The sequence below is a fragment of the Capsicum annuum genome, unplaced genomic scaffold (genome assembly GCF_002878395.1).
Source record: "Capsicum annuum cultivar UCD-10X-F1 unplaced genomic scaffold, UCD10Xv1.1 ctg81847, whole genome shotgun sequence".
Lineage (NCBI taxonomy): Eukaryota > Viridiplantae > Streptophyta > Magnoliopsida > Solanales > Solanaceae > Capsicum > Capsicum annuum.
In genome coordinates, this window is record NW_025892596.1 from 105,354 (window position 1) to 119,524 (window position 14,171).

At 34.1% G+C, this 14,171-nt stretch overlaps 1 pseudogene; it reads left to right on the forward strand.

Moving 5' to 3' along the window:
• The first annotated feature begins 327 nt into the window (after positions 1–327).
• LOC124885330 lies at positions 328–13,918 on the forward strand (annotated as a pseudogene).
• Positions 13,919–14,171: the final 253 nt, after the last annotated feature.

Here is a 14,171-nt window from a genome sequence, read left to right on the forward strand (position 1 = left end):
ATTCAAGTTTAGAATCTAAATGGTATGTACATCACTGCCAAGAAATCCCTCAAGTATCCACATCTAGTGCTTTGTACATCATTCTGCTTCCATTAGCACTGGAGATAATAGGCCCCTTTGTTTTAGTCCTCTTTGTCAAAGTTATCATATGGGATTCCGTTCACCACTACCAAATTCTACCTGACTGTTGATCAGCAGAACTTGATACACCTCTACCGGTAACTTCATTTTGACCCCATTTCTCTATTATCCTACATATTTTACATGTGGCTAAATGCTAGTAGGTATTGCTATTTTTAGCATCTTTTGATGATCAGTAGGCCAATTATGGTTGCTAATGTGGTCATATTTCCTATGGCTTTATTACTCCAACCAATTAATAACATTCTTACAATTATTGAATTGATTTTTAGATACTATTATAATAGAAGGACAAGAATCTCTACCTAGGAGAAACCTTGAGAGCTGATGAAAGAAATGGAGGTGAGGTCTCGTGTCATCGAGATTTTTATGGGTAGTTTTATCCATTTTCCTGTGCTTATCAATGAAAAATAAGTACATAATTCTTTTGCTATGAAGCTTCGTAGAACCACTTTTTCTTTCCTAAGTATATGTGATTTCTGTTGAAAGTTTGTTTAGCCAGCAGATTTCCTCGATCTTACTATACTATGTAGGCTTCATTTGGGATTTGCATTGACCTTTTATTTCCAATATAGTTCTAAAAGATTTTATATTTAACACTATTGTTCAAAAAAATGTGTTTAAGCATACACGGCAGGATTATATTTGGTCTATTTTAAACAATTTTATTTACTTTCTGATTAATGTAATGTTATTGTAACTCTATGGCGATATGGAGAGAGGAAACTTGATATAATATTGTGGTTCACACTTCTCATTCTGGTTTACAGAATAATAATTTGGCTGATTGCACACTTGCACCCAAAAGTGTGACCTAGTGTTCAATGAAGTAGATTGAGAACCATGAGGTCTCAGGTTTAATTTGAAACAGAGATAAAAACACTAGGTGATTTCTTACCGTCTATCCAAGCCTTGATGGACAGAGTTACCCAGTATCTATACTGGTGGGAGGTAGCAGTACCTGGTGTAACTAGTCAAGGTATAAGCTGGCCCAAACACGACGGTTATCAAAGAAAGTTTGGCTGGTTGTGAGGGACAAGTATTAAGGGACCAACAACTGGAGCTGTAAGGAAGTTTGAACATTTTTATTCTTTTCTTTTTCAGATACACTGTTTTTTTTTCGGAGATATTACTTTGTATTCATCAGCATTAAGGTTATGCTAGTAGTCCAAAAGTAATGAAAAATATTGAAAATAATGCGAGGATTCGAAGAGATCTACTACCAGTTATGCATCCTGTATACATTGTCCCTTAAACAAAAAACAAAAATCTACAATGCTATTCCATTTAACTTTATGAATGGAATTATATTTATCTTCAAAATACCTTTAACTTTTCTCGCTCCATACAGTCCACCAAATACAAGGAAGGATTGTTCTCCCCCATTTCTTCTAACTCTTGCTAATCCCCTCTAATCCAACAGCTCAACAGATTGTTGTGTGTCCTTTGATAGTCCACTTTACTTCAACTCAATAGATCTGGTATGTGTTCTGGCATGGTCCACTTTACTTCTATTAAACTACATGTATCAAATGGGCGGGGTTGGCTAGATTTGGGCGGATCAAAGAGGTTTGAGTTAATAAATGGGCGGGTTATTAACCCTCCCTAAAGCTACTTGGGATGAAATGGGTTGGGTTGAAATGCTCTAAAATGTCGGTCATAACCCAACCCACCCAATTTGAACTCAGATTTAATTGCTTTATTTGTTATTTTATAAAATTTTAGTACTTGAAAAATTATTATCCTTTTTTTTAACTTGGTAACTTTGTATTATATCACACAGTACATGGGTTGTACTGAAATCTTTATATACAAGAGTACTCCTAAATCGACTGTTCTACATCTAAATTTAGTCTAGAACATCAATTATTGAGGTAGTATCATTAGAGTATAGTTGATTACACCAAAAACGTTAAAGCAAAATGCAGTTGAGTTTAACCTTCTGGACACTACTCTCAACACTCTCAAAACATCTAGAATTCCTTTCTTTCCATATAGCCCACCATATAGCACTAGGGTTAATTCTCCATCTACCTCTGTCCTTCGCATGTACACCTGCTTCTCTCAGCACATTAAAGTGTCGGATTCTTTCCTAGGCATTGTCATGGAAATGCCTTTTAGTCTTAAGACGATTCTCCAAAGTTGTTAGGTGTACTTACAATGTATAAATATATGGTTAACCGTCTCTAAAGTTTCTCCACAGAGGAAACATCTGGAGCACAAGGTTTTCCCTTTCTTCATGATATTATCTTGTGTAAGAACTACTTCCTTAGTCAATAACTAGACAAAGACAAAGCACGACACTGTGTGAGGTATCCTACTTTTCCATATTTGTTTCCATGGCCATCTTGGATCCAGGTGATTTATTTGGTTCATCATCTTGTAGGGTTTATTGACACTAAACATTTTTTTTCATTTCCCATCAACCATAGTACGTCCTTCACTGTCTGCAGTCCATTGAATAAGTCCACGGTATTAAAAAATTCAACTACTCTCATTACCTCCTGATCATTAAGTTGCTTTCTGAAATTGAAGTTCCACCCATGTGGTGTCCATAATTCTGCTATAGTCCTCTATTGAAACAATACCAAGTTGTAGATATCTGGAAAAATCACTTCCATATTCCCATCCTCATGTCAATTATCCTTCCAGAACCTAGTCTTGTTTCCATCCTTCACTTTAACCTTTGAGTTCCTTTTAACTTGATTCCACTAGTGTATAATAGATCTAATAGACCTCTAGAGGCTAACCCCGTATGGTGTGGTTAGCTCTTTAGTCATCCATCTATCTTCTTCAGGATATTTAGCCCTAATCACTTTCCTCCATAGCAGTTGGTTATTATTTGCATATTTCCACAACCATTTCATTACGAGAGCCTTACTTTGAATTTTTAGGTTCTTTATCCCCAACCCTCTAGTCTTCTTGTCAATTGTCTACCACAGAGAGAACTACTACTTTTTCTCCAACATATATTTGTTCCTTATTCTATCTCTCCTTGTATGCCCACACATCTATCTCAACATCCTCATTTCTGCTACGTTTATCTTTTTAACATGCGAGCTCTAGACTAGCCAAACACTCTGCCCCATGCAAGATAGCTAGTATAACAACCACTTTATAAATTTACCTTTAAGTTTATTTTAACAAAATTCTTATACATGGCATGATAGTTACAAACTCTTTTGCAAGAGCTAATTGGGACAAAAAATAGATGTTCAGAAATTGATTCATCAAAAAAAACATAATTGTAGTTTATGAGTTTCAAACGTGTCCAAATGGAGAAAATATTATGGGGGGACTGTGTTGAGTATGGAACTTAGAACCTCAGTGCAGGATTTGAACACCCTTACTATCACACTCAGTGTTGTTTTTTGTGGCAATGGTGTTCATTAAAAAATACTCAGAAAATATAGAATTTGACCTATATATATATATACAAATGCGATTATCAGGCGAATGTTGTTCAGTTAATCACCCTTGGATAGTTGTAGCTCAACTGCAGCTTGGCAATGTTTCCACCCTGCTTGTAGTTATATTCTACGCAGTACATTCCAGTCCTTTTCCATGTGGGACATTATGTCATTCATATTCTAACACTTCCATCTAGTATTGTACTGCTGGAAGTTACTAATTTCTACTCTCAGGGTACTGTTTATGTTCTATTTTTGGACTTGACCAACTTTCATGTTGTTTTCATTAGGATAGAGGGCAGACGCATCAACTGACTGAAGAGAATTTACATGTCCTGAGGGAAAAAAGTGTGTAACTTATATATTTTCTTGGCCTCTTTCCAATTGTTCTTCTACAGTGGGTACTTTTGTGTGCTACTTGTGCATAATGCTGATTGCTTTGTTTGTTTTCTGTAGGTATTACTACAACAAGGTTAGTAGAATGTACAAATGGAGAATGCCTGATGAAGTCAAGGTGATGTTAGATTTAAATCCATTATGGGTTTGTTTTGTACTTTAAATAGCATGATAAGAAGGGATTGTTCTGTGCTTTAAATAACATGATAAGAAGGGACAATATTCTATTTTCTTGGATGCTCTAGTTCTCATAAAATCTTTATGCATTCACAGTTGCTAGCATGATAATAAGGGGCAATATTCTGTTTTCTTGGATACTCTATTCTCATAAAGTTCAATTATTTATAAATTCACAGTTGGCTCGTGAAAAGGACACCATTTCGCACGCTTCTAATTTTCGATCCATTTCTATTGTTAAAATATCATCCCGGGGGCAGATGGTTCATTAGTCTCGGCACACGGTGCTAAATCAAGCCCGATTGCTATGTCACCAGCTGCTAACTTACCAACTATTGTGGCTTCAAAATCATCAAGTTTATCTGGTAAGGTTTCTTCTCTGATGATTGAAACAGTTGAAATAACGAATTCTTCAGAACCTGCTTCGCCAGCTGTTGCTAATTTGGAGAAAATTGTAATAGCAGTAACCTTGGGAAATTCTGTCGCACCACCGGTGTATGTTTTCATATTTATATGTTATAAATTTGCCTCTGGTTTGTGTTGCTTCTTATTTAGAATTCAATTTTTCTGTAGTGCTGAGACTACTACAACTCAAGATGCAGTAGTGTATGGTGATGGATTTTCTTCAGAGAATAGAGAGGTACTTTGTCCTTCTGAAATACTTATGCGATTAGTTAATTACTACTGGTTAGTGTTTAAAACACCAAGAAAGTTTTTCGTAGCTGTTATGCTGGATGTTGATCGAATAATTTTATAGTGCAGTTGTTAGTCAACTGCTAACAGGTGAAAAATATGCTCCAAATTCCAATGAGGTTTGCTTTTGTCCTTTGTGCTTGATGTTGTGCCTAAAATGCAGAATGTCAAGAAAGATGCTGCAATAACTGAAATCGGAGGTGCTACTCCATTAGATGAGAAAACAGTTGAGTTGGGACCATTAATTTATGAGAGAAAAACGGTATAGTTGATTATTTCTTTTTGGCCCGTTTAATGTATGTTCTCAAAATTTCTCTTATTTCTATTTTAAGTATTTGATTTTATTTAGGATCCAAAGAGTGCATTCAAAACTCTTTTGGAATCTGCAAATATTGGGTCTGATTGCACGTGGGATCAGGTTTATTACTTGACTATTTTGTGCGTACCAAACAATTAAGGGAGATCATTTGACATGAATTGTATTTGTCATGCCATGAGAGCAGTAATTAATGACCGAAGATATGGTGCTCTAAAATCCCTTTGTGAGCGGAAGCAAGATTTTAATGAGGTATCTCTCCAAGTCGGCATTGGAATGGGTTAATTACTGCTTCAATGTTTCAGCATAGCGTATTGCAAAAATATAGATTGTGTTTGATATCCAATTGTTTCATGTTTGGTTGACTTAAATATTTTGAAAAATGTTTTCCAAATCAACTTATTTTCCTTAAATTTAAGGAAACTGAATTCCCTTCAAAAAGTAGGAAAAATATTTTCCAAAACTCTGTTTCAATCTCACTCTTAAATTAAAATATTTATACAACTCTCAAATGTATTTTTTGAAAAATATTTTTTTATTCACCAATCAAACACTAGAAAACATTTTCTGAAAAATGTTTTCCTTCCATCAACCAAACATAAGAAAACCAGTAAGAAACCAACTTTTTTTCTAGGAAAACATTTTCCTTCATCCCAAACACACCCAAGGTCTACAGTGATCATTTTGAAGTTGTGTGTCTGTTCCAGTATCTGAGCCAAAAGAAAAAATTGGAAGCTGAAGAGAGGCATGTTAAACAGAAAAAAGCTCGGGAAGATTACAGGATAATGTTAGAAGTAAGTGAAATTTTCTTTTGTGGTGTCTTCCATTTGATATATCATGATATTCACATAACTAGTTTCAAAAATAAAAAGATATTATCATAATATTCATGATGTGTTAGAGACTGGTATTTGATTTGTTCAAAAGAATAAGTGGTATTTTTCACAACAATGTCCGTTGTTCTCAATCTTACAGGATTGCAAAAAGCTGTCACCATCGTCAAGATGGGATTTGTCTTTCACTTGTAATGTTAAGTTGTTGCTGCTTGTTTTCTAATCTTGGTCATTATTTGTATGTGTTTTGGTACCTTGAAGTTGATCCATTACTTGTGTAAATTCCATTGGATCCATTAACTATTTGCTATTGATTATTCAGTAAGGAAATCTCCATATTCGAATATGATGAACGTTTTAAAGCTGTTGAGCGAGCTAAAGACCGTGAGGACTTTTTTGAAGATTATATGGAGGAACTTGAGAAAAAGGTGAAGCTCCTTTTGAGAACTTTCTTTTAAGCTTCTATATGTTAAAAACTAGGTGTGCGGACTGTAGTTTCCTTATATGGTCTTTGGCTCCTCACAAATTGAGTTAGCCTTTCATTTGAGATAGAAACAAGGTCCAATTTCTTGAACATGGTATTAGAGGCAGATCTATCTTGATTTTAGACTATTAGATGTTAGCCAACCTAGGTTAACTGATGCTACAAATGTCTAGTCTTGGTGTGCGATTAATGTATGAGAATCCCACACTAGTAAGGTGCATGTGCTGCAGTTTCCTTATATGATCTTGGACAATCTTCACCACCTGACCTAGTTTTTAAAGTTGAGTTACGCGCTGGTCCACTTGATTAACAACAGTCATTCCATTCCTTTCCTTTGCAGGATGTCTTTTAGTTTGTTTCCTTTTTTTGTTTTGCTTAAAGATTAGAAAGAAGGAATCTTGTAGATATTCAACTTAAAATCTACTGTTCTTTGAATACATTTTTAATGGCTTCTCAAGGGTACAACATTTAAATTTGTTCACCATTGAATTCCAATTTAAACAGACTTCCATGTATTGTATGTAATTTTTCTTGAAACTTGAAACTATGATATGCTTCTTCCTCTCCCCCCTCCGTCGTAAAATAGAAAAAGTTTTTCAATACTTTCATGCAAGTGTAATTAAAGTCTCTTTGTAAATATTTTCTTCTTTATAGAGAAATTTTATTTTTTTTACTTTGTATTGGATTTTATTAGGAGCATGCGAAGGCATTGGAGGAGCAGAAGCGCAATAGAGTGGAGTACTTCGAATTTTAAAAATCCTGTGACTTTATTAAGGTATTTGTTCTAATGGAATTAGCATCAGTTCCTAGATTATGTTTTTCTATTTCTTGGAGATAGAACTTCCATAGTTCCATTGTTGCTGACTTCTTTTGTTCAGGCTAGTAGCCAGTGGCAGAAAGTTCAGGAACGCTTGAAAACTGATGAAAGATGCTCCCGCCTTGAGAAAATCGATTGCTTGGAGATTTTCCAGGTATAACTCATTTTTCTAATACATCATAAATAACTTTTCCAAACATCTCATTTGTACGCCTTATTTTTAAAGTTATGTTGCAACCTTTTCTGTTTTAGGAATAATTATGTGATATAGAAAGCGAAGAGGAGGAGCAAAGGAAACTGCAGATGGTATATTGCTTATTAGACTCGGGGGTTAAAATTAAATTTATGTTTGGAGACTTTGATTTATCTCTTTCTCACTTGCATACACCATTGATTCAAATAGGAAGAATTGAGGAAAGCTGAACGTAAAAATCGTGATGAGTTTCGAAAACTAATGGAAGAGCATGTTGCTGCGGGAATACTTAATGCAAAAACTAACTGGTGTGATTATTGCATCAAAGTTAGTTTTTCTTTCTTGTGTTCAGTGAGTGATTACCTTCATGAGTTCCCTTTTCGTCTTTTTTAATTTTTCATCCAATAGTTTTCTTCTTTATTTTGTGCTTGCAGATTAAAGATTTTACTGCATATCTAGCTGTCTTATCAAATACTTCAGGATCAACAGCAAAAGACTTATTTATAGATGTTATGGATGAGGTGGAGAAATAGGTGAAATAGGTTGCTAATAGAAGTATTGAATTGTGTCAACTACATTTGTTACACTAAGCCATATTTATAGACTTTACACTACAATCCCTTTTCATTGGCTTTCACTTAATGAATATCTGAATTTGAATGGTTGAGATATCAGCCCATTAAGTGTTTTATTTTAAGAGATTCAACCTATTAATACATCTTTATGAATCAGATGTTAAACAAATTCTTAAGGAAGTTAGTGCATTACTATGTGGAAATATACTGGGTTTGTTGTTGTTGTTGTTGTTATGCATTAAAGAATAGAACATGCTTGGTAGGATAAAATCATGAGATTGAGATTTGAGAGTTACCCCTCTGCTTGCTTTTTTTTTAAATAACACATATTTTGTTGAGATAAGAACAATGATCGGTTGTTACTATTAAACATCTGTGTTGTTTCTCTTTATGCCAATTAGATTCCTCTTTTTTTTTACTAGATAGTAGGTATTTTGGCTGATAGGAATGGTATTGTCGTAAAATTTTAAGTTAGGGGTTCCATGCTTTTAATGTTGTATAGATATAGATGATTCTTTCAATCTAGCCAAGCTGTATTAAATGCTACTTTGCGGACAATTGTAATTGACTTCTCCTCCATTGAATGTTGTTAATGGTTATATTACCTTAATTGTTATAGTTTCTCGAGCAGAACAACTCTGAGAAGTGATCATCAAACTTCTATATTTTCACGTAGTTTCTTTGACTTTTGAGGACTCCTTTAAAGTATCACATAACCACACCATTGTGTTTCACCTAAGACTGCATTTGTTTTTATTAATATTCAAACATTTGAATCATTTTGAATGCACATCTGAATGGTTAAGATATTGTCTCTAGATCTAAAAACTAAATCATTAAGTTTGGGTGTTTCTCAATATCTGAATGTGCAAAATTTATTTTTTTCTAAATATAATATAGTTATATATTAGAAATTTTTTTTAATTTAATGCAATTAAATTATTATTTGATTAAAAAAAGAAACATTTATGTTTGTTAGTGATAGTGGAGATGGTTTATAAAGGTGGTGGTGGTTGTAATAAATTAATTGATGTCAGTGATTAGCAATGTAGGTGATGATAGTTGTGATAGCAGAGATAGTTTGCATTGTAGTAACTATCATGATATTGGCGATTGGTAATGGTGGTGGTGGTTGTGATGTGAAGTTGGTTAATGTTAGTAGTTGGAGGTGTTGATCGTGGTGATGGAAAATTGCATGCATGATGATTGACGATGTGTTGGTGGTCATTGGAGACGTTGTTAGCTGTGATGGTGGAATGGTTGTTAGTACAGATACTGTATCGAGTGTAGCAGATGGTAGTGGTATAGGTGGTGACGCCGGTGACAGTGGTGGTGATGGTGTCCGAAGAATGTGTGGAAGTTGATGATGTGTTAGGGGTTGTTAGCGATGTGTGGAAGTTGATGATGTTTCGGTGGTTATTAGTGGTAGTGCTAGTTCTGATAGATGAGTTGGTTGGTAGTAGGGATCGATCGGTAGCAGTTGATGGTGGTGGCGTTGTCGATAGGGGTGTTCATAGGTCGATATGGGTTGGTTATTTGTCAAAACCATAACCGAACCAACTTAATCGATTTTTAAAGTTCAAAAACCAAACCAAACCAAACAAAAAAATAACCATCGGTTTGGTTCTTGTCGATTTAGTTCGATTTGATTCGGATTTTTTGGTTTATAACTTTAGTTAATGATAAAAGTTGAAAATTTTAAAAAACAAATCCAATCTAACATATGAGATGTCAAGTGAGTGTTGTATCTCAATCTTGAAACTATGATGTCAACTGAGTGTTATAATTCGGCAAAGCCATGATAACACCATATGAACGCTTTTAAAAAATATTTAAAAACTATATTTAATAGAATGATATGATAAACCCCCAAAAGCTGAACACATAAACTTCTTGCTCAACAAGGTTCAAAAGAAAGTTTAAATTAGTGATTGTGTATAGTCTAATGAATTTCAGTTGTAAATTTCAATATATAACAAGATATTATTTTCACAATTAGTATCATTTGTCATTCAAAATATGAAATTCATTTTGAATCTCATAATGTATTGTCAACTAGATGAAGACATATGACTGAATGTGCGACGACTAAAGTTAAATCATGATTAAAATATAAAATGTAACAAATATTTAGATTACATTTATGAAAAATATATAAATAATTATAATATATATGTATATCAGTTCGGTTTGGTTATTTTGTCAGTTATTTTAGAGTAAAACAAAACCAAACCAAACCAAATTAGTATCGATTTTTTAAAATTTAAATCAAAACCAAACATCACCAAATATAGGTTTTTTTTAAATCGGTTTGGTTTGGATTCGGTTTAGTTTGGTTAAAAACCAAACTGTGAACACCCCTAGTAGGCGGTGGATATAATTAGAATAATGGAAGGGGTAGGTGTGGTAGCGGCTGGTAGTGTAGTTGGTTGTGATGGTGGAAGTGGTTGGTGGTGGTGACAGGTGATTGTGGATAGAGTGGTGGTGAATTTTATCCTACACAAGAATATCTGTAAATGATATTTAGACTTGGTTCCATATCTGAATGATTAAGACCTACTCAGACCTATTAAGAGCTAAAATCCTAATAAAAACAAATGCACTTAATGGTTTGAGGTCTGAATAGGTTCATAAATCCAATAAGAGCAAACAAATGAGACCTGAAAGTAGTTTGTCTGGTCAAGTTTCGACCATGTTTTGTCCATTTGTACCACAACCCAGTTTTGATTTCACTTCGAATGATATCTTGCACCTTAAAACCCAATTCAGAATATATGGTGTTGTCAACCATATAAATTGGACTAAATAAAATTAGTGCCAGAATTCGCCTCTGAAGAGGTAGTTGAGATGTAATGAAAGTAAAGGCTTAGAAAAGATTAGCCTCGAAAAAAGTGCCTGAGAGCATCTCTGTTTCTCTAAATAAAGTTGCATCTCCCTCACTATGATTTTTTTGGCCGTAATACACACTTGCGACTAACTAAACGATATATTGTTTCATCCTCTGCCCTTTCTGAACAGAATTGAAGTTGAATGATCAAATGTTATTAGCATTTATCTCCTTGCTTGATGAAAGAGGGAGTTTACCTGGTATCTTAGCATGGTAATGATCCTGTTTGTACTCTTATTCAATGATTGACTTTGGTAATGTTTTCTTGAGTTAGGCTCTTGCTATGGGATGGTGAGAGTTATACATAAACTCAGATGCTGAAAATCTTTTCTTTTTCCCTTGTAAGATAAAGATGTCAACTTCTATCTTTAAAGTTTGTATTACTGTTTGTGTACATAACTGATTCTTATTAAGTAAATATAACGAAAGCATTGTTAACAGAGATGCTATCCATATTTATTTATTCACTTTTTTTCTATTATCCAAACAGGGCTGCTTGATTTTTCCTTCAATTTAACCTGATCAGTGCAATTAAGTTTATGTGTCAAGTGTCTTGTGATATTGTATATGACTTTGAACAAGTGGAGAAATGTTGGTATTCATGAAAGAAATTTCATCCCCATCACCCTGCTTGTAATTTATAGACTTTATGGTAACTCAAATGCATGGACAAGGCTTCATTTGGTATCCTATTTTTGTTACTGATAAGCATTCTGAATTTGTATTACTTGTATGTTGCTTCAGTAGATGACAAGTCACAAATTAAAGATGCAATTAGGATGGTCGAGGTAATCACCACTCTTCATTTTAACCTCTGTTGTGCTACGGTTAGTACCTAATATTTTGGCTGAGCCGTCTTTACTTTAGATTAGATTGACATCAGCCTGGACGCTTGATGATTTTAAGGTTGCAATCACCAAGTATATTAGCGCTCCACCAATGTCAGATACCAACTTAAAGGTCTAATTATGGCTAAGCACTGTATACTATTTCACATCGACCCATGTTGAATTGAATGTTGTGATTGAAGTACCCCATTCACTAAATGGATTTCTATGTATTTGTCCCCTTTTTTTCTTTGGGATAGGTCCTGCATAAGATGATTGGATTGAGTGCAAAAGCATTAGTAGTACTTCCATGTTATGTTTCAATGGAAGTCGGTCAGTTTGTGATTGCTAAATTGGCAACTCGTAGGAGTCAACTGTGGTTAGTGGCATTTTCCTTTAGTATCAACCATAACCTATCCCATAATAAATTTGGATCTTCTTGTAATGGAGTTAATAGAAGAGTAGTGTGTCGGTTAGCAAGTAAGCCTAAAACCTTCAAGAATAAAGATGAGGACCACATTGATCAAATATTTGGTGTTAGCTTTTTCTTCCAATTCTTCAGTTTTGGTACGATTTTCCTTAGTTTTTATTTCCTGGACGGCGGTGTTTAATATTACACCTACCGCACTTATCTTAAGTTGCTTAATTCAAAGTAGTTTGCCTTGTAGTTTTTTGTTTTTACAGTTAGTGGATAAGAGTTTTACTTTATGAAACTGGTTAAACAGCAAACTGGATGATATCAACGATCATTTTTTATTTTTGTAATGAGGATATTCTTCATATATCATTTGGATTTTGGCGGTTATTTATGGTCATGGCATATAATCTATGTATGTGGGAAGAGGGAATTGCAAGGGGTATCTTGTCGAAGAATTATGCTTAGACGGTTGGGACTCTTAAGGCTTTTAGTTTACTTTCAATAGCTCAAAACTTTTGTAAAGCATTTTATCAAAGATTATAATGTGAGGAGTTACTCTAAAAGATGGTAATAATACTCTTACATTATATCCCTCTTGCCTTCCAAACGAAGGAATAAGAGGACATACATGGATTATACTGAATCTTATTCCATACTTCCTTTCTAAACTTTATGTTCTACGCGTTTGGGCTTGCCGGGTCATTGAGTATTAAATGTGCATATTTCATCTGCATAGTTTGTCTTTGAGGAGTTACTAGAAAGGGCCAGGGAGAAAGAAGAAAAAGAAGCTAAAAAGCGTAAACGTCTAGCAGATGAGTTCTATGAACTTCTTCATGCAACAAAGGTATAGTAAACAGTTTACAATCTCTCATATTGCAATGGATGGGATCCCATGATATTTCCTTTAAACCATAATCTATTTGTTTGTTGTGGTTGTAGGAAATTACTGCATCATCTAAATGGGAGGACTGCAAATCCCTCTTCGGAGATAGGCAAGTAGCTTCTTTTTCTTTTATTGATCTAGAATTAGTAACACGATTGCAAGGACCATTGGAGAATGATAATTGATATTATTTTCAAGGACCAACTTCTTCAATATTCTAAACTCAGTAATTCACATAGTTCTAGAATGTACCTTAGAATAATAGCTGTGTTGAATGATTTGTTGTTTTATATTCCTCAACATTTAGGTAGGCTATTTATTTATAGGATTAGCATGAATTACCAATTTGCTAAGTGATTTTTAATGTTGAACTTATCTCTCTAGAAATTGGTTGATGTCAATTATTAGTTGTTCCAACACTGGGCGTTTAATAGCTCTAGCAGTTAGTGTTTAAATTTCTGACATTTGTGATTGTTTTAGTTTTTTAATTTCTGGCATTTGTGATTGTTTCACGGTTCTGATGAAGTATGCTACTAAATCTCTAGTTTCAATTTGTCTAGCCTCTTTGGCTATAAAATGAAATGCTTTGGATTTTTACTTTTTTATTCATAATCTCATGATTCTCATTATGTTGTAACATTGAATGTGAATTTCTTTGCTGTTATTATTTTACAGAATAATGGGTGATGAGGGCTTGCTGCTTGAAATATTTAACAAATTTGTTAATGAACTAAAAGAGAAGGAGCGCAAGCGTCAAGAAGATAAGGTACTTGAATTACTACAAACCCTTATTCTTCTGCTACTTTCGGGTGGGGGTAGTAGATGTGTGGATGTGATTGTGGTTGAAAAGGAATTAAGAAACCTTTAGAGAGTTACTGCAAACGATTCAAAATAGAAAAATCATTTTAAGTTAGAGATTCTAGATAAGCGGTTCCTATTAACATTTTAGGAAGGTATTAGGCACCTAAAATGTCCGCTAACTTGCGGTTATCCAGACTGTTTGAAAATCGTCTTCTGATTAGCTTTGAAAAAGTTTATTTTTTGAAAATAAAAGCAATTTTAGGAATATTTTGGTGTTTATGCAAAACCAGTTTTTTAGCGACTTGACTAAGGATGTTACT